At 38.6% G+C, this 20,831-nt stretch overlaps 1 long non-coding RNA gene across 3 annotated transcripts; it reads left to right on the forward strand.

Moving 5' to 3' along the window:
* The first annotated feature begins 9,799 nt into the window (after positions 1 to 9,799).
* LOC131529865 (uncharacterized) lies at positions 9,800 to 20,817 on the forward strand. 3 transcript variants are annotated; one of them, XR_009268235.1, is made up of 6 exons: positions 9,800 to 9,850; positions 10,325 to 11,021; positions 11,621 to 11,705; positions 12,057 to 12,151; positions 18,486 to 18,577; positions 19,348 to 20,817. It is a non-coding gene; the product is annotated as an uncharacterized LOC131529865 (long non-coding RNA). The 3 variants fall into 3 exon arrangements; XR_009268236.1 differs by lacking the exon at positions 9,800 to 9,850 and having other exon boundaries at positions 9,960 to 10,462; positions 10,662 to 11,021; positions 19,348 to 20,814; XR_009268234.1 differs by lacking the exon at positions 9,800 to 9,850 and having other exon boundaries at positions 9,995 to 11,021; positions 19,348 to 20,810.
* Positions 20,818 to 20,831: the final 14 nt, after the last annotated feature.

A 20,831-nucleotide genomic window follows, 5' to 3' on the forward strand; every position in this document is an offset into this window, starting at 1 on the left:
CATCGTTGGCTCGCCGCCCTTGCCACCTACGATTTCACCATCCAGTATCGACCCGGGAGACACAATATTGATGCTGACTTGTTGTCCAGACAGTACTCTTCAGAGGAGACAAAAGAGTGGACTAGTGTCCCACCTGTTGGCATCAAAGCCCTCTGCAAAAGAGTCTGTGTCAGTGAAGAGGCTGATGTGCCAGACAGATTAGTTGATCAGTTGGGAGCTCCTGCCGCCGCAGTACCTGAAGCTTATGCGTTTCCAGTGAACCTTAGCATGAATACACTTGACCAACTGAGCTCAAAAGACATTCAAGCATCACAAGATATGGACCCAACAATTGGACCATTAAAGAAAACACTGGAGAAGAAACAAGGCCTGACACGCTCAGAGAACGACTCACCTGAAACTGTGCTGCTCCTTCGTGAAAGCCGCAAGTTGGAGTTAAGAGATGGATTACTCTACAGAGTAAAAGAAAAGATGTGCGGAAAACAGATCAAACAACTTGTCTTGCCCACAAGATACCGCCCAATGGTGTTAAGGTCTCTACATGATGAGTGTGGACACTTGGGAGTTGAACGCACCACCGAACTGATCAAGGACAGATTTTATTGGCCGCGAATGACAGCTGAGGTCGAGCAGTACATTCGAACCTGTGGTAGATGTATCTCCAGAAAGACGCTCCCTCAGCATGCCTCGCCCTTAAACCAAATAACAAGCAATGGCCCCTTGGATTTAGTTTGTATTGATTTTTTGCAAATAGAGCCTGACTCTAAAGGTGTTGCTAATGTGTTGGTAGTGACAGACCATTATACACGTTACGCACAAGCATTCACTACAAAAGATCAAAAGGCTATCACAGTTGCAAGAGTATTGTGGGACAAGTATTTTGTGCACTATGGCCTACCTGCAAGGATACACTCGGATCAGGGCCGAGATTTTGAAAGTCGCCTGATAAAAGAACTCTTGTCCATGCTTGGGGTTCGGAAGTCAAGAACATCTCCCTATCACCCTCAAGGGGATGCCCAACCAGAACGATTCAATCGAACGCTTTTAGCCATGCTTGGTACCCTGGATGCTGTACAGAAACAACATTGTCAACATATCACCTACCTGGTACATGCATACAATTGCACAAAAAATGATTCCACGGGATACTCCCCTTATCATCTCATGTTCGGAAGGGAAGCAAGGTTACCCATTGACATCTGTTTTGGAATCTCACCAAATGGTGAAAGTGAAACCTCCTACCAACAGTACGTTGCCAGGATGAGGAAAGAGTTGCAAAAAGCTTATCAGTTGGCATCTGACGCTGCTACAAGGAATCACCTAAAAAATAAAGCCCGATATGACCAACGTGTGAGAGACCAACCTTTGGAGAAAGGAGACAGAATTCTCATACAGAATGTGGGTCTAAAAGGCAAACATAAACTCCAAGATCGATGGAAATCAATGCCCTATGTTGTTGTGGAGAAGTTGCCTAACCTGCCTGTTTATAAGGTCCAACCGGAGCATGGTTCAGGTGTGCTGAAAACTCTCCATCGAGATCAACTGTTGCCCATCGGTTACATGGTCAGGATGTTTAACCCATCAGATGAGGCAAGCTCTGTTCGGAGACCTGTAACAAGAACTCAACGTGCTCAGAAACATCAACCAACTAAGTCTGAAGAAAGTGACACAGAGTCATCAGGTTCCGAGTTTGAAACTGTTCACAAACCTCCCGATTTTGATATGGATGAGGTCCGGAGACGGATAAACATAAATCACTCTGTGGAGAATGATGAGTGAAAGCTCTGAGGAGGAAAACTGTGAAGTTACAGAAACTCAACAACTTACAGAAACGGAGTATGAGGAACCGCTTGAAGGCGCTGCACTTCCTCTGTCACACTCAGATATCCAAGAGACAAATACTGAATCTGTGGAAGAAGATTCTCAAGATTCAGAAGAGGGAGCAAGCTCACCTCCCTTACAAAGAAACAGACGTAATATAACTGCTGAAAGTACAAAAAGTGGAAGGTCTTCTACAGTCCGGACATCCCTGAGAAAACCAAAGCCACCTTTGAGATTTACTTATGAGAAACCTGGTCATCCATCTTTTGAACCAGTTACCATCATGCACCATGGTATGGTCATCCAACTCAAGTTAAACCCTCCAGACCAAGACAACAAACTAAGGAAAAAGTCTAAAACATCCCCAAGGTATATGGAGGAGGATAAAAGGAATTACCCTGTCAAGTTGAAGAGGGACAAAAAGGTGTGATGAGGACATCTACACATTCAGAAGAGGGAGGGTGTAGCCCTGTACAAAATTCTTATAAGTTACAGAGTATAAAAGATCATTAACAGTGTAACACAAAATAAATAAAAGAAAAGAAAAGTTCTTAAATAGTTCATGCTAGTTAAAGTTAAAAGCTGTGCTGGTTAAAAGTATAAATATAATATGTAGAGTTTAATAAATAAGACTATTTATAGTTAAAGATAAATTCATATAAAAGTCTTTAAGTTTCATCTGCGAGAAAAGTAGAGAAGAAGCTGTGTTTATCTGGGTAACCTAACCTGTTACCTGTTCAATCATTTAATTTCTGTTTTGTTTTTGGTTGTGTTAATACTGGAGCCAATCAGAGTAACATCACCGTGTAAGGGGCGGGACTAGTGGGACAGGTTTGTGTGAGGGTTAGTGAGCACGCAGGAGGAGAGAAAAGAGACGCTAATAATGATAGAGAGCTAATGACGGAGGCATCGTGGTGTGGGAAGCATTAATGTTTTGTTATGAAGGTCGACTACTTGTGGTCCTGACAAAACTTTGGTGTGACCTGCAAGAGGTGAATATGATTGTGTATGCCTGTAATTTTGTGCTATATCGAACTGTTATAGTTAAGAGACTGGATGTATAACGTGGTTAGCGACATGCTAGCTAGCGGTAGCATTCTGTGCCAATGTGCTCATATGTTGTAGTTTTAGCATTGTGATATCTCTGAAGTTAAAGCAAAGCTAACGCTAACGCTAAATCAATAAGAGATAGTGTTTGATAATGTGGCTCAATTCAGATAATATGCTCTAAGGAGACGGACGTTGGTGAGAGAGAGACGGGTTTCCAACTGAGTGCCCTGCTGTTTCTGCCCTGCTGTTCTGCGTGCCCTGTTGCCGTCCTGTGACTTTTGGTGCTGTTTCTTCCTTTGCCATTACCATCGCCATTACCATTGTCTTTGCCGTACTGACTTAACCTGGATTCGTGAGTACTAACATCCACATGCACGTGCTTTTTGTTTATGCTCAGTTCTGAGTGAAGCGGCCATTCCAGTTTTTAGGCCCCACCGCACACAAAGTGTCATTGAACAGGCCTGCAACGAGTGTGGACATTTTCAGAGGGATTAAATAATTATTTAATTGCAATATAACCACAGAAAGGTTTTCTTTTGGGAAAGTGAAGCTTTATTTGCTTGTAAGCTTTATTTTCAATTTTTTTTTCATACCCCTGTGATTTGTTTTATTTTATTCTAAGATACATTTATTTTATTTTTCATGTTGTAAATAAATACTTTTGAATATTTTTGTATCTAAAATACAGTTGTGGTGGTCATTATAAGAACAACAAAGAGTATTACAAATACGTTTATTAAGTAGCATTCAAAGCAAGTTGTATTTCCAATACAACGAGCCCAGGCCCAGTCTCATTGTATTAACCACTCCAGCTTTATTTTCTAATTACATGGGACCTGGGTTACATAAGGATCCACCCGCCAGCCCAAAAAGCGGAATTCAGCGGCCTGGTCGAAGGTTTAATGCGTATTCGGTTTTTTACTTGCGCTTCTGAATTTATCAGGATTTAGTTTCAATTTTGATCTACCTCCGTGTTCAATCTGGCTCCAATTTCAAGTGATCATTAAATTTAGGCAATATTCTTAATTAAAAATTTATCACAGATATCGATTGTATATTAATTTAGATATTTGATTATTGTGGAAATCCCATACTCTCAATTCTTCGTTCATTAGGGACCAGGTACCGCACAGGAATTGCACTCGGCCGATAGTGAACCCATGGACACAAACTCTTCAGTTCTGAACTTACTCAGAGGATGCAGAGTGGTTATAATGCCTTTGAGTGAGATGCACCCTGCATACTCATAACAAAAAAGTGTATTTTTTTCCTATAACCACGAGAGCTACACCTTGTTACGCCAGTGACAGTCAGAAATCAAAAGCCCCTCATGGTTCCTCCATTGGTGCTTCGGTATGATCTGTCCTGAACGCAGATTTGTGGAAGTATCATTACACATTAACCTACTTGAAAAAAATGATTTCTGAAGAGATCAGAATAAGTCAAATATAACAATTTATTATTCGTCAGGTAAAATTGTATCATGCCAATTACATAGTGAAATAATTAGAAGCCAATTTTAGAAAGGATAATGCAATTGTATATCACATTGTAGCCGTGTGGCAACCCAGACAGCAACCAGTGTCGGCCCAGATTCGGCCCACAGATGTGGGCCGAATCTGGGCCAACACTATGTTGCTGTCTGGGAACCCTGCTCCTGTACATAGGTACTGTGGCTATATGGCCAAGTGATCTACGCAGGAGGCAAACAAATTTAACATAGTCACACATGTAACAGTTATCCTAATTTAACACAAGACACACAGTCTAAAATGCATAGCATCAACAACCTCTTACCTAAGTATTTCAAAGAACACTTACAGCGAAGTAATCGTGTTTTAAAGAATAAACTTAACTAGCCTATGTGTACATGTAGTAGCACAGACAACTATACAGTGTGCTCTATGGGCACAATGTATTTAACACAATTACATTTTTGAATAAAAATGAAATGCATGTCTGACTTTTAGAAAATATATAGTACGGAGTGTAAGAGCACACACCACACTACGGGCTTATTCTGGCTACAGAATCGCGCAGTAGTGTTTGGTCACTTCCCTTATATACTCAGACCAGACAACAAAGAAATCTTGAGATCAGTTGTAAAAACATAAAAGACCTTTTGGTTTTTTGGTTCCAGTGCTCCAGGGTCACACCTGGCTGGAGATAGGAAAACATTCTCACGCACCCCTAAAGGGGGACACAACTCTATAAACATTTTCAATCTTTCTCATAATACAAGTGACTACTGTGAAATTGAGACCAGTTGACCAATCGCACAGAGACCTTTAGAACGATTCCAAACATGAAGGGGAAAAACAATATATTCACAAGCTAGAACACAGAGTTCCTGAGTTTTGGCCTCATGAGGAATTAATTTCATAAGGAAATAAAATCACTTCTTGCATGTCAATAATATAAATATATACATAACCATATGTTCTAAAAATCTAAACAATTCGTACAAGGTATCTCTAATTATTCTGTTCTTTTGAAGTGCCCACGATAACACTTCACCGTGCACTACACTGTTGTTACACTGGCAACAGCGTCTTCAAAGCTGTCATGAAATGCCTAATTAAATTGACAAAACACATTGCAGCAGCCACCATTTCAACATAAGCTTTGTCAAATCCATCACTTACCTTGCTCATTTTCTTTCCTATTTTTCCTTGTCTCTGCAGCAGATTGAAAGTGCCACACCGCTTTGACACAAGGGGGTGGCGGGGCCTTTAAGATGGGTCATATGTGAGTGAGTCCACTAAATGCATGAACCAATGACACTGAAATCTGTCTAATAATACTGGGAGAGTAAAATTGTAAATTAAAAATAAAAAAGCAATACATTAAGCAATACATTAAGATTCTTAAGATTCCATACAAAAGTGGCTGTCACCTGCATTTTTGGAAGTTAATTCAGTTGTACAGTGCAGTTGTCATTCCTGTACAGAACCTGCCATGACTGATGGCTTCTTTGAGGCTAGTTACCAGCAGCTACTGCCCAAACTATGCAAAACCGTTTCACTCACTTGTTCTCTACACCATTATAAGAAACACAGCTGTTCAAAGTTACAGTAAGTATTTCATCTTCAGGTGAGACTCTGCATCCTCTCCAAACATGATGCAATAATTCAGCCAGCGAATAAATGCCTCTTGTGCAAATCTGAGTTTTTGTCGTAACTAGCTAGCTAACTAGCCCCACCTATCATGAAAATTATTGGTCATAAATCTCGCTCCACATAATTATATGTAAGTACGGTGGCCGAGAGAGCTGAACGAGCTGTAAATAGAAAAAACACCTGCAAATTAAGAAAACAACTTCATCAATTTGACAACACATGCGCTGCAAATGCTCACAACACAACCAAATAAAGAAACACGCTGCAAATACTAACAACACAACCAATCAAAGAAACTTGCTGCAAATAAAATTCTTTATTTGGTTGTGTTGTGAGCATTTGCAGTGCTTTCTTTATTTGTTTGTGTTGTGCATTTGCATTACCTGCTGTCAAACTGATGAAGATGTTTTCTTAATTTGCTGATGCTTTTTCTATTTGCATAAATCCTAATCTATATATCTTCAGAATATAGATTAATTCTTGTTAAAACTACAAAGTATTTCAGTAAAGAGCAATGAGTGATTTTCTCTTCATTTAATTTCTTGGATTAACATTAAGGACACCAACGACAGCAGTTAGTAAATCAGGCTGTTACATTAAGAAACAATACATCCAATATAAAGATACACATCCGATTTCTTTCCCAACTGTTTACATTCATTTGAGACATAACCGAAGGGTTTTTTTCGAGGATACTCACCAAGACTGTGTATGTATTTGTCGGTTCAAGAGCAAGAAGCAGCAAAACTCAAATTGGTCAGTTCAGTTCTTTAGTATCTTGTGCTTGAATGCTTTAAACTCTTTTTAATGTTTAAATATGCTTAAAAAATGCATGCAACTGATAAGCCTTCATGATGACGCTCAGCAGTGGCCCATTAATTGTACTGAGGATCTTTTCAGACTGGCCTAGGCCAGTTGGTTGAAATCACCAGGGGCCCCCCCTCAGCCGTGGGCCCCTATAATCGTCACCACTTTTCAAACCACTAGCAACAGCCCTGCATGCACCTAGGATGGCTTGAGGGTGAGTAATTTAATTTTTGGGTGAACTATCCCTTTAAGGTGGGCTCTTTTGACCGGTAAACGAACACTTGGCGCACCTTAATATTATCGTTCCAGACGTGAGATTTTATTTTTAACACCAGATGGCGCTCTAAGCTGCTGTTATTCACATTTTCTATTAAAATAACACCTGCTGTTAGATTTACCTACACCATTGAGTGGCAAAAAATACCTCTTTGTACACTGATAAGCGTTCATATATATATATAATATGATTGTAGATGTTTTTTCAGTGACTGATTTTTTTGGAGGCTCTTAATATTGTGACTCGTGTTTTTCCTGCTGTCTGGAAGGAGTTTTAAAGCTGCCTTCACGCCATGTCATAATGCCGAGATGACAACACGTGACATTCTACTTTATCTAAATTATGTGTTACTATCAAGTCAAGTCACTATTATTTGTATAGAGCTTTTAACAATGCAAATTGTGTCAAAGCAGCTTTACATCAGCTTGATATAAAGCTGGGTGGCTTTACATCAGCTTTACAGTATTTAGACGGGGAAATAGTGTGTCGAAATAGTGTCATTCTCCTCTGGCCAGACACAATCAGCAGTTTAAATCTAGGCTGCAGCAGAGTCAGATTGTGCAAAGGACTCATCTGGTTCCTGTGGTCTCTAGGAGACAGGGTCTTCACTGGGGATCAGTCTCTGGGGCTCATCTAGTTGTCCTGGTCTCCGCTGGCATTCAGGGCTGTAGAGGTAATCTCTAGGTGCTGATCCACCATCTGATCTGGATACAGTCTGGATCTGGGTGGCTATGGTGACCTCGGAATAAGAAATAAACAGACTAATATTAGCGTAGATGCCATTCTTGTAACGATGCAACAAGTACATCGGGGGTTACATCTTCCCGGTTCCGGCTGACCTAATTAATGCAGCCTAACAATCCATTAACGGATTTGAATAATAGAAATGCGATATTGTATTATGTGTAAGCCAGGTTAAAGAGATAGGTCTTTAATCTAGATTTAAACTGACAGAGTGTGTCTGCTTCCTGAACAGTGTTAGGTAGATTGTTCCAGAGTTTGGGTGCTAAATAGGAAAATGATCTCCCGCCCGCAGTTGATTTTGATATTCTAGGTATTATCAAATGGCCAGAGTTTTGAGATCGCAGCGGACATGAAAGACTATAGTGTGATAAGATCTCACTCAAATACTGAGGTGCCAAACCATTCAGGGCCTTATAGGTAATTAGCAAGATCTTAAAATGTATACGATGTTTAATAGGGAGCCAGTGCAGTGTTGACAGAACCGGGCTAATGTGAACTCTAGCTGCTGCATTTTGAACCAGCTGGAGTTTGTTTATTAAACGTGCAGAGCAACCACCCAATAAAGCATTACAATAATCTAGCCTCGAGGTCATGAACGCATGAATTAATGTTTCTGCATTTGACATTGAGAGCATAGGTCATAATTTAGATATGTTTTTAAGATGGAAAAATGCAGTTTTACAAATGTTAGAAACATGTTTTTTGAAGAAAAGATTGCTATCAAAAAGTACGCCAAGGTTCCTAACTGATGACGAAGAATTTACAGAGCAGCCATCAAGTATTAGATAGTGATCTAGTTTATTACATGCAAAGGTTTTTGGTCCAATAATTAACACCTCTGTTTTTTCAGAATTTAACAGTAAGAAATTGCTAGTCATCATGTTTTTGATATCAACTATACATTCCGTTAGTTTTGCAAATTGGTATGTTTCATCGGGTCGTGAAGAAATATAGAGTATCATCAGCATAACAGTGAAAGCTAACACCAAGTTTCCTAATAATATCTCCCAAGGGTAACATGTAAAAGCGTGAAAAGTAAGGGGCCTAGTACTGAGCCTTGAGGTACTCCATACTGCACTTGTGACTGGTATGATACCTTTTCATTTCCTGCCATGAATTGATGGCCGTCATATAAGTACGATTTGAACCATGCCAGTGCACTTCCTCTAATGCCAACATAATTTTCTAGTCTATTTAAAAGAATGTTGTGGTCGATAAGTGTCAAATGTGGCGCTAAGATCCAGTAGCACTTATAGGGAGATACAACCACGGTCAGATGATAAGAGCAGGTCGTTTGTAAATCTAATGAGAGCAGTCTCAGTACTATATGATATGGTCTAAAACCTGACTGGAAATCCTCACATATAGCATTTTTCTCTAAGAAGGAACATAGTTGTGATGATACTACCTTTTCTAATATCTTTGACAGAAAAGGGAGATTCGAGATCGATCTGTAATTAATTAATTCTTTGGGGTCAAGTTTTAATGAGAGGCTTAATAACAGCCAGTTTGAAGGTTTTTTGGACATATCCTAATGACAATGATGAATTAATAATATTCAGAAGAGGATCTATTACTTCTGGAAGCACCTCTTTTAGGAGTTTAGATGGAACAGGGTCTAACATACAGGTCGTTGGTTTAGATCAGTGGTTCTCAAAGTGTGGTACGCGGGCTCCCTCTAGTGGTACGCAGTGGAATCACTGACTTAAATGTAAATTATTGTTAAAACAGTGTTTCCCAACCATTGTTTTCAGGTGTTCCGTGGAAAATTATCAAAAAACTTCCTTATCTCTATTATATTTCGTTATTATTTTAAATCAGTGCTATTGGTCATTGCTATGTCGTTTTGTGGGTTTTACAAATATTTAACCAATGAAAATCATTCAAAGGAGCTTGTGACTAAACCTCGTAAGGCCATTGCATCCTCAAATTGTTAGTCAAACATCATAACTCCACCCCGCCTCAATTCAGAATGAAGTGTGGCGACGGCGTGCATTTTGAAGACAGACGTCTACTTCTTTGCAATACAAGGGTAAATAAAGAACTGATGTTTGAATAAGTACAGCGTTTTCTTTACTCAAGGCTAAATTATAAAGGCTAATGTGTGCGTGTGCATGGATCGCGGAAGCGGGCGGGGCTTTTGAGGTCTGGTACAAATTATGACATACAAAAATACATAGGCTACAGGCTCATGGATTACTCATTAAAAGATCATGATCTCGATTCAAACACACTCAGTTTTATTGCTATGTCGATGAGACCATGTCTATTAAACCATTGAAATCACAATCACATAGGAATATTTAAACCTGCTTTCGCGCAGCCGCTGATCCAGAGAGAGCAGCGCTCATCATAAACTTTATGTTTGAAACAGCTTCCCAGACAGCACACGTACGTCTGGCCGACGTCGGCCCAATATCGAAACGTCGGCCTCACTACCTGAAACATCTAATAAACATCGGCCAGGCGTAGGCCGATATAATTCGGTCAGTGCTCTGTTTTCCAGCTCATCAGTCGTCGGCCCCGAGTCGGTTCACGACCGCGGGCCGATGCCGCGCTTTTCTGTTTGCGGCGAGCCCAGTTATTCGTCTCTTAGCAACCCACAGAGAGAAGACACTGGTCCCGGTGACATCTGTGCTTTCAGGTAAGATTTCACTTCAGCTAAATTACAAACAAATACTACTTTGTTGATTCTGTGACACTTAAAAGGTACTAGTTAGGCACATTTGGTGTGCTACAGCACAGGTGAAGAGACTGTGGCTAATTTCCAACTAACTTGTTTAGCTAACGGTCACGCTAGCGATTTTTTTAAATTTAATGTTTACGCCTTAATGCGTTTCCAGCCATTTCTCTGAGGGGAAATGTTAAAGCGGATTATTAAAGAGAAGTCCTAACTGCTTTTTCGCCGTGTTTTTCACTCTTTTACCGGCTGCCAGAAAGAATCCGTCTCTATACGGTGAGCTATTGTTGCTGTTGCTTTTTGAACTACAAATTGAGTTATAAGTTCATTATTGAATATTAATTGAAAGAGTCTGTAATTTATTAATGTAATATTTTAATCCTATATGTTTATTTGTGTAAATGCTGTGTGCGCGTTGAGCTCTGCGCGAGCGGGGAGCAGAGTTGCCATGGAAACGGGGCTTTGACACAACTACTGGCGAACAGTAATCTCCGTCTCTCGCTGCGGTTTTCACCGATTTCAGGTAAGTACTGTATAGTCCCTAAACTTAATCACACAAATATTACATACAGACGTCCCTGACACGTTTCTTACTTGTTATTGACATGTTTCAATTAAATATTTATTTTATAGAAATGGTTTAGTGTCTTCGAAAAAGTCTGTTAGCATCTTAGTTTTCAGGTAGGCTAACTCTAGATTGAGCTCGTGTTTATGAAACCCTGGGCTTTTAATCAAATATTCGAATAAAATAAAAAATTGGACTGTGTCCTATGGTGTGACAGCAAAAATGTCTACAAATAACTTGAGAAAAATGTATCTTCATTCTTAGAGTTACAAATAGCATGAGAAAGGTTTATCTTCAATGTTAGTTTATTTTAATTTAATTTAATTTTTTTTTAAATTTTTTTGCTGTCACACCATAGGACACATTGATATGTCAACTACCCATATGAGAGATTTTGATAGCTCTGTAAAGGTTTTCCTGGCGATTTGTCAAAGGGTTGTTGGAAAAGACTTTACTGAATCGATGACATCACTTACATGGAGAGTGTAATCGACTGAAAACAAGTTTTGATATTTCATGGTAAACAAATACTAATAAAAATTGTTCTGTGATTTCAGGAGGACAGAAAGAAACTCTACATAACAGAAGGGAAGCTCCAAGATTTCAACATTTCTGAAGGGAGCTACTGACTTAGAAATACAGGTGAACTGAAGAAGCTGAAATATAGATCATGAAATATATTAATGTGCATTTTTCTGAATATATTTAGCCAATTTTAAGAAGGCCTTGACATCAAATCGTAAGTGACACTCAACCTAAAACTAAAAACATAGATTCTGTTATATTAAGATTATGTTGTTATTAGTAGTAGTAGTAGAATTTGGTGTGTGTGTGTGTGTGTATGTGTGTATATATATTTGTTAATAATTGTTATATATTATTCTTTCTTTTATTTGCATTTTACTGCTGCTCTAGCTCGTTTCCTTCTAATAAACCTGGAGTTGCAAACTAAATATTGCTGGCTCTGTGACAGATTGCTTGTTTCTTTCCTAGATTCTTCAGTGGTGATGGCCTGCTGCACCCAGCAGAGTTGGAGTGAACCTACTGTCAGACAGTGGCGTACCGTGGGGTTTCAGTCAGGGCCTTCAGTAAGCAACTGTAAACTACATGTACACATTTTACACATTTCTGTTACAGCTAATGTAGCCATATGCGTAATGCACATATTATGCCGCACACAGGCTCTCAACAACAATGACTGCTGATCAACAATTTCAACAGTAGGCTAGATTAGGGTGGGTTAAATGCAGAGTAAATTTTCCTACATCATGATCAGTAAAAGTAATCCGCCAATACACAAGTCACTATGCACATTCACGTCACTCTAAAATGACAACGTGCCCAAAGCAGCAAAACTGTACAAATGCTGGACATCCACACACCACACCACAGTATTATCAACGCACCATGTACACCTCCATAACAATGTGCATGATACAATACTCATCAAATAATAAAGCACTCACCTGTCACTTGTAAATAAAGTCCCTGGGTCTATCATTCCATGCCTCTTTACTTGGATTAAAAAGTAAACACGTCAACAAAATAACTTGTGCTCGGTGCTAGCTGTTAGCCACTCATAGCAATCATAGTTGCAATCTTTGAAATGGTGCATAAAAACTTTGCTGGCCTTTGTTAGCGAATTCAGTTTGGGTGTAGGTCTTCCTTTCTCAGTCATTCTCGTTTGTTGGATCTCGTTTCATCCTCTTGTTCGATTACTTCAGTCTGTTGTGCTGCTGTGAGGTTTGTGTTTGTAGCTCCGTGTACCTTCGCTTTTTATTGAATCTCTACCTTACTTTCACTCCCTTTTGTCTAAAGTGATAATATATAACTTAATTCTCACCATATTTCTAGTGTTATCTTTCAAACTAATCTAACTAATTTGATCGTTCGCCTTTAAAAACCGCGAGTGCAGCTTGTTAGCCCGTTAGCTTGTCACTCGCGGTTCCATTTGCATTTCTATTCGCGCCTATTATTATTTTATTTTTTCCCTCGCTCCGTTTTTCACGAGCTCATCTAACAACAGTGGTAAGTGGTAAGTTAAGTTGGTATCATTCATCAATCACGGTGAGTAATGGCTTCTTCTCCTGCTATTGTTGTTTGCACTGTCTGCCACATGTATAGTTTATCTGTCTCTGTCAGCAGCGAGGGATTCACATGTGATAAATGCAGAGAAATAGTTAGGCTGACAGAGAAGGTTTTAGAACTAGAGACACACATCCAAACTTTAGTTGAGGACAGTAAGAATGTGAGGGCTGTAGATACTGCTTTGGATGCGACTAGCTCAAGGAGTCCTGTACATTGTTCGGTTTCGGTTGAGCCCGTGCAGCAGGGCAACTGGGTGACAGTGAGGCGGCATAGTCGCGGGTCAAAACACCACTCTTCCGTTCGATCAGAACATCAAACAGGTTCTCCCCACTCAGTGAAGCACCCACTGAGAAACCTGATGAAAGTGCTCTAGTTATTGGCGATTCTATTATGCGGAACGTGAAAATAGAGACACCAGCCAACATAGTCCATTGTTTACCAGGAGCCAGAGCGCCTGACATCTTGGCAAATTTAAAAGTGCTGACTAATGCTAAACGTAAATTCAGTAAGATTGTTATCCACGTCGGCGCTAATGATGTTCGACTTCGCCAGTCGGAGATCACCAAAAATAATGTTAAAGAGGTGTGTGAACTTGCAAATGCGATGTCAGACACCGTAATATGCTCTGGTCCGCTCCTGCTTACCGGGGTGATGAGATTCATAGCAGACTGTCGTCACTTAATGGCTGGATGTCTAAGTGGTGCCCGCAAAATAACATAGGCTTTATAGACAATTGGAAGAATTTTTGGGGCAGACCTGACCTGTTGAAAAGAGATGGTGTTCATCCCTCCTGGGGTGGTGCCGCTCTTCTCTCTAGAAATATGGCACATAGTCTTAGAGTTTGTACTTGACTAACTGGAGCCCAGGTCAGGAAGCAGACAGACTGGCTAAACCGATCGTCTGCTAGCCGCCTCATGTCACCAAAGTCAGTTAACTCTCAGCACATAGAATCTTTTCATCTAGATATCACGCTATAGAGACTGTGTCTGTTCCCGAACTAGAAAATACAGAAAACATCCAAACCAAAGTAATAGTAACAATTTAATTGATGTTCAACAAATAAAAACGATATAATACAGATAAACACATGATAAAGCTTGGCTTATTGAATATTAGATCCCTTTCTTCAAAAGCACTTTTGTAAATGATATGTTCACTGACCATAAACTAGATGTGCTTTGTTTGACAGAAACCTGGCTAAAACAAGATGATTACATTACTTTAAACGAGTCTACACCCCAAGATTACTGTTACAAACATGAACCGCGTCCGAAGGTAAAGGGGAGGTGTTGCTACAATTTATAGAAATATTTTCAGTATCTCTCAGAGGCCAGGTTTCAAGTATAATTCGTTCAAGTAATGGTGCTTCATATAACGTTATCCAAAGAAACAAGTGTTAATGATAAATCCTGTGATGTTTGTACTGGCTACTGTATACAGGCCACCAGGGCACCATACAGACTTTATTAAAGAATTTTCTGATCTTCTATCGGAGTTAGTGCTGACTGCAGATAAAGTCCTAATCGTTGGTGATTTTAATATCCATGTTGATAATGAAAGAGATTTGTTGGGATCAGCATTTATAGACATTCTAAACTCAATTGGTGTTAAACAACACGTGTCAGGCCCTACTCATTGTCGAAAACATACTCTAGATTTAATACTGTCACATGGAATTGATGTCAGTGGCGTTGAAATTTTACAGCAGGCGATGATATCTCAGATCATTATCTAGTCTCCTGTATACTCCATATAGCTAAAGCTGTAAAGCCAACTTCTTGTTACAAATATGGTAGAACCATCACTTCTACCACAAAAGACTGCTTTATAAATAATCTTCCTGACTTATCTCAGTTCCTCAGTATATCCAATAGCTCAGAACAACTTGATGATGTAACTGAAACTATGGACTCTCTCTTTTCTAGCACTTTAGATGCGGTTGCTCCTTTACACTTAAGGAAGATTAAGGATAAGAGTCCAACACCGTGGTATAATGAGCACACCCGCCCTAAAGAGAGCAGCCCGGAAAATGGAGCGCAGCTGGAGGAAAACTAAATTAGAGGTATTTCGTTTAGCTTGGCGGAAAGTACCCTATCCTACAGAAAAGCATTAAAACTGCTAGATCTGATTACTTTTCGTCTCTTCTAGAAGAAAACAAACATAACCCTCGGTATTTATTCAATACAGTAACTAAATTAACGAAAAATCAAGCATCAACAGGTGTTGGCATTTCCCAAGAGCATAGCAGTAATGACTTTATGAACTACTTCACTTCCAAGATCGATACTATCAGAGATAAAATTGTATCCTTGCAGCCGTCAGCTACAGTATCGCATCAGATAGCGCACTATAGATCCCCTGAGGAACAATTTCATTCATTCTCTACTGTGGGAGAGGAAGAATTGTATAAACTTGTTAAATCATCTAAACCAACAACATGTATGTTAGACCCGATTCCATCTAAACTACTAAAAGAGCTGCTTCCAGAAGTCATAGATCCTCTTTTGGCTATTATTAATTCATCATTGTCATTAGGATATGTCCCCAAAACCTTCAAAATGGCAGTTATTAAGCCTCTCATTAAAAAACCACAACTTGACCCCAAAGATCTAGTTAATTACAGACCGATCTCAAATCTCCTTTTCTGTCAAAGATACTAGAAAGGTAGTATCCTCACAATTATATTTCTTCCTAGAGAAAAATGATATCTGTGAGGAATTCCAGTCAGGATTTAGATCGTATCATAGTACTGAGACTGCTCTCATTAGAGTTACAAATGACTTGCTTCTGTCATCTGATCGTGGTTGTATCTCTTTATTAGTTCTACTGGATCTTAGCGCTGCGTTCGACACTATCGACCACAACATTCTTTTGAATAGACTAGAAAACTTTGTTGGCATTAGTGGAAGTGCCTTAGCATGGTTCAAATCGTACTTATCTGACCACCATCAGTTCGTAGCAGTGAATGAAGAGGTATCATATCGATCACAAGTGCAGTATGGAGTACCTCAAGGCTCAGTACTAGGGCCGTTACTTTTCACGCTTTATATGTTACCCTTGGGAGATATTATTAGGAGACATGGTGTTAGCTTTCACTGTTATGCTGATGATACTCAGCTCTATATTTCTTCATGACCCGGTGAAACACACCAAATTGAGAAACTAACGGAATGCATAGTCGATATAAAAAACTGGATGACGAATAATTTTTTACTGCTAAATTCTGAAAAAACAGAGGTGTTAATTATCGGACCTAAAAACCCCACATGTAATAACCTAGAACATTATCTAACACTTGACGGCTGCTCTGTCAATTCTTCTTCATCAGTCAGGAACCTAGGTGTGCTGTTCGATAGCAATCTGTCATTTGAAAGCCATGTTTCTAGCATCTGTAAAACTGCATTTTTTCATCTCAAAAGCATATCTAAATTGCGACCAATGCTCTCAACGTCAAATGCAGAAATGTTAATTCATGCGTTTATGACCTCAAGGTTAGACTATTGTAATGCTTTATTAGGTGGTTGTTCTGCACGCTTGATCAACAAACTACAGTTAGTCCAAAATGCAGCAGCTAGAGTCCTTACTAGAACCAGGAAATATGACCATATTAGCCCGGTTCTGTCAACACTGCACTGGCTCCCCATCAAGCATCGGATAGATTTTAAAATCTTGTTAATTACTTATAAAGCCCTGAACGGTTTAGCTCCTCAGTACTTGAGCGAGCTCTTATCGCATTATAGTCCTCCACGTCCGCTGCGTTCTCAAAACTCTGGCCGTTTGATAATACCTAGAATATCAAAATCGACTGCGGGCGGCAGATCCTATTCCTATTTAGCACCCAAACTCTGGAACAGTCTACCTAACACTGTTCGGGAGGCAGACACACTCTGTCAGTTTAAATCTAGATTAAAGACCCATCTCTTTAGCCTGGCTTACACATAACGCGTGTCACGCTTCTATTATTCAAATCCGTTAAAGGATTGTTAGGCTGCATTAATTAGATCAACCGGAACCGGGAACACTCCCATAACACACGATGTACTCGTTACATCGTAAGTTGAATGGCATCTACGCTAATATTTGTCTGTTTCTTTCCTAGTCTGTTTCTCAGTCCGTATCCGATCGGATGGTGGATCAGCACCAAGAGATGATGTCTACAGCCCTGATCGTCAGCGGAGACCAGGACACCCAGATGACCCCCAGAGATATATCCCTAGATATATCAACCAAAATAACAAAATAACTAAAATATAATAAAATACCTAACTACATAATACTACTATTGTTAGAAATTGCAACAAAATTAAAATAGAAATATAAACTTTTGAACTGCGGGTTTCGTCTGGTCAGAGGAGAACTGGCCCCGACTGAGCCTGGTTTCTCCCAAGGTTTTTCTCCATTCTGTCACAGAGGGAGTTTTGGTTCCTTGCCGCTGTCGCCTCTGGCTTGCTCAGTTGGGGACACTTAATTTCTAGCGATTATCGCCGATTTGATTGCACAGATACTATTTAAACTAAACTGAGCTAGACAATGACATCTCTGAATTCAATAATGAAATGCCTTTAACTGAAAATTGAGTGTTTAATCTTATCATTATACATTACTGACACTCTGTCCTCCAATTTGATACTGTTAAGTGCTTTGACACAATCTGTATTGTAAAAGCGCTATATAAATAAAGGTGACTTGACTTGACTTGTCTTCAAAAGAGCGCCTTGAAAAGGTGTTTTTAGTAGCTAGGCAACAAGATCTGGTGTAGGCGCCGGTGACTGCAGCTGTCATTTTCTTTTCATTGAATTTCACTTTCGTACCTTGGAAATCCCTCACTAAAAGGGTGGTATAATGCTGGGGGTAGCACTGGGCACGTCACTAGACCCAGAGGGCGGGCTGTCATTGAACTTCAAAATTTGATTGGCTGATGATTCTGTCACTAATGCTTGTAACTGGGTATCTCGGAGAAAGAATAAGCATTGTTCTTTTACATATGTTACCAACATTGTAACAATATAAAATGGACTGAAAATGTTTTAGCTTACCCTTTAATAATGTTGAAGGATAATGTTTAACTGAACACAAAACTAGAGACTTGTTTAGTAAGATTTTATCTGAACATAAGTGACACTCGACCTGAAACTAAAAACATATATTCTGTTATCTTAAGATTATATTATTAGTAGTATTAGTTATATATGTATATGTTATTAGATTGCTATATATATTATTCTTTCTTTTATCTGCATTTTACTGCTGCTCTAGCTCGTTTCCTTCTTATAAATCTGGAGTTGCAAACTAAATATTGTTTGCTCTGTGTCAAATTGCTTGTTTTGTTCATAGATTCTTCAGTGCTGATGGCCTGCTGCACCCGGCAGAGTCAGTGTGAACTCCTGTAAGACAACATCACCAAGATGCTATAAACCGCAGGATTAGTAAGTAAAGTCTCGAACATACACACTGTTTCATAAGTTGGGGTTGGTATGATTATTTTGTTTTTTTTATGTTTTTGAAAGTCTCTTACGCCAACCACAGTTTAATGTATGAAATTATTACAATTTACTACAATTTAAAATAACTGTTTTCAATTTGAATATATTTGGAGAGATAATTTATTCCTGTGATGATAAAGCTGAATTTTGTGTCACATGATCCTTCAGAAATCATTCTAATTTTCTGATTCTTATCAGCGTTGAAAACAGCTGTGCTGCTTCATTTTTCCAGGATTCTTTGGTGAATAAAGTTTTAAAACAGTACAGCATTTGACATTGATAATAATCAGAAATGTTTCTTGAGCAGCAAATCAGCGTATCAGAATGATTTCTGAAGATCATGTGACACTGGAGTAATGAATGTTCTGCTTTGATCACAGAAATAAATTACATTGCATAATATGCAGAAAACTGTTGTTAAATAGTTTTTACTTCATTTTGATCAAATAAATGCAGCCTTTGTGAGCAGAAGAGACTTCTCTCAAAGACGTAAAAAAATCTTACTGACCCCAAACATTTAACAGTAGTGTAAATTACAAATGATGCTCCACCCACTTAAATATACTGTGGCATGTGTAGTCCATTAAAATACATGTTTTAGCCAAGTATTCACACAACACATCTGATAACCTTGCACTCCAGTTATATGTCTGAATAATATGAACAGCAACTATGCTAAACTTTATTCTTTTGATTTCCTGTTTCTATCTTAGGATGCCCATCCCGAGGTTACTAGAGATGAAGCCAGCTCCAGTTTGGATCCAAACTCACTTGTGAAGATGCCAACGCTCACAAAGACTACAGATGACGGCAACTGTACATGGACACACAAAACACTGGACACACAAAACAAATATTATCCTTATATTGCCTATAAGGGTAAGTTTGACGATTTTCAACCCGCTAATGTATTATTGCAACGTCTGTAATATCTGTAAATGAACAATATTTACTCTTTCTCTGAGTTATATGGACCCTATTTGTCCCCTTTTATTTGTAAGCAGCACTTCGTAAGATGACGCAAAATGAAATGAGTTTTCACAAAATGACACAAACACTTTTGCAGCATCTAAATGAAAAAATGCTGTTTTGCATCAGTTTTGCTGACAACTACACTGGGAGAAAGAATAAACATTGTTCTTTTACATATGTTACCAACATTGTAACAATACAAAATGGACTGAAAATTGTTGAACTTACCCTTTAATAATGTTGAAGGATAATGTTTAACTGAACACAAAAATAAGAGACTTTAAATAAAAATATTTTAGAATTTTTATCATGCTATTTAAAATTTTTAACTGCTTATTTATTGTTTGCCTGGTTTTTTAATTTGTGTTTATGCAACTGTTGTATTATTGTAACTCAGTTTTTGCCATGAAGATAGCCTTCGATGCTGACAGCACAGAACACATGACTTGTTTTATGAACTACTGTCATATGGACATTATTTTGTTGCCAGAAGATGGTCTTCCCCAGTGAGTCTCAGTCACCTCTGGCTGATTAAAGGATGTTTTTAAATTGTAACCTTGAAATATCATTTCAAAGTAGGTTTACAGAATATGCATAAGTATTGTGAAAAGTGCTATACTTATACAATATTTAACCATGGTTTTACTATAGTAAAACTAGCAAGCATGATTATAGTAACCATGTGTTTTTTTTTATTTTTGAAACCACAGTTTCGATGTCATATTCTATAGTAATATTGTAGTAATACTTCAGTAAAACTGGTAACTATGACTATAGTGACCATAGTTTTGAAATTATGGTAAATGTTGTAACTATGGTTTTACTGCAAATGCTGTAGTAACGTTTATTTTGTAGTTACTATGGTTTTACTGCAACAGTCATAGTTATACCATGGTTACTGTAGTAAAACTATGGTAGATTTTATTTTTACTATGGTTTTACTACTTTAAATGCTATAGTAATGGTTATTTTTGTAGTTACTATGGTTTTACTGCAACAGTCATAGTTAAACCATGGTGATTGTAGTAAAACTATGGTTAATTTTGAGTTTACTATGGTTTTACTGCAAATGCTGTGGTAAAATCATGGTTAATTTTCAAAAGACCACAAATAATCGTGAATTATCCGCTTTTGATCAAAACATCTGGTAAATGTAAATGTATTTGTATGTGTAATGTGTTAAATTAAAATATTAATAAAGTTGCAGCTGTTCTTGAGAGTGGTG

This window comes from Onychostoma macrolepis, chromosome 22 (assembly GCF_012432095.1).
Source record: "Onychostoma macrolepis isolate SWU-2019 chromosome 22, ASM1243209v1, whole genome shotgun sequence".
Taxonomy (NCBI): domain Eukaryota; kingdom Metazoa; phylum Chordata; class Actinopteri; order Cypriniformes; family Cyprinidae; genus Onychostoma; species Onychostoma macrolepis.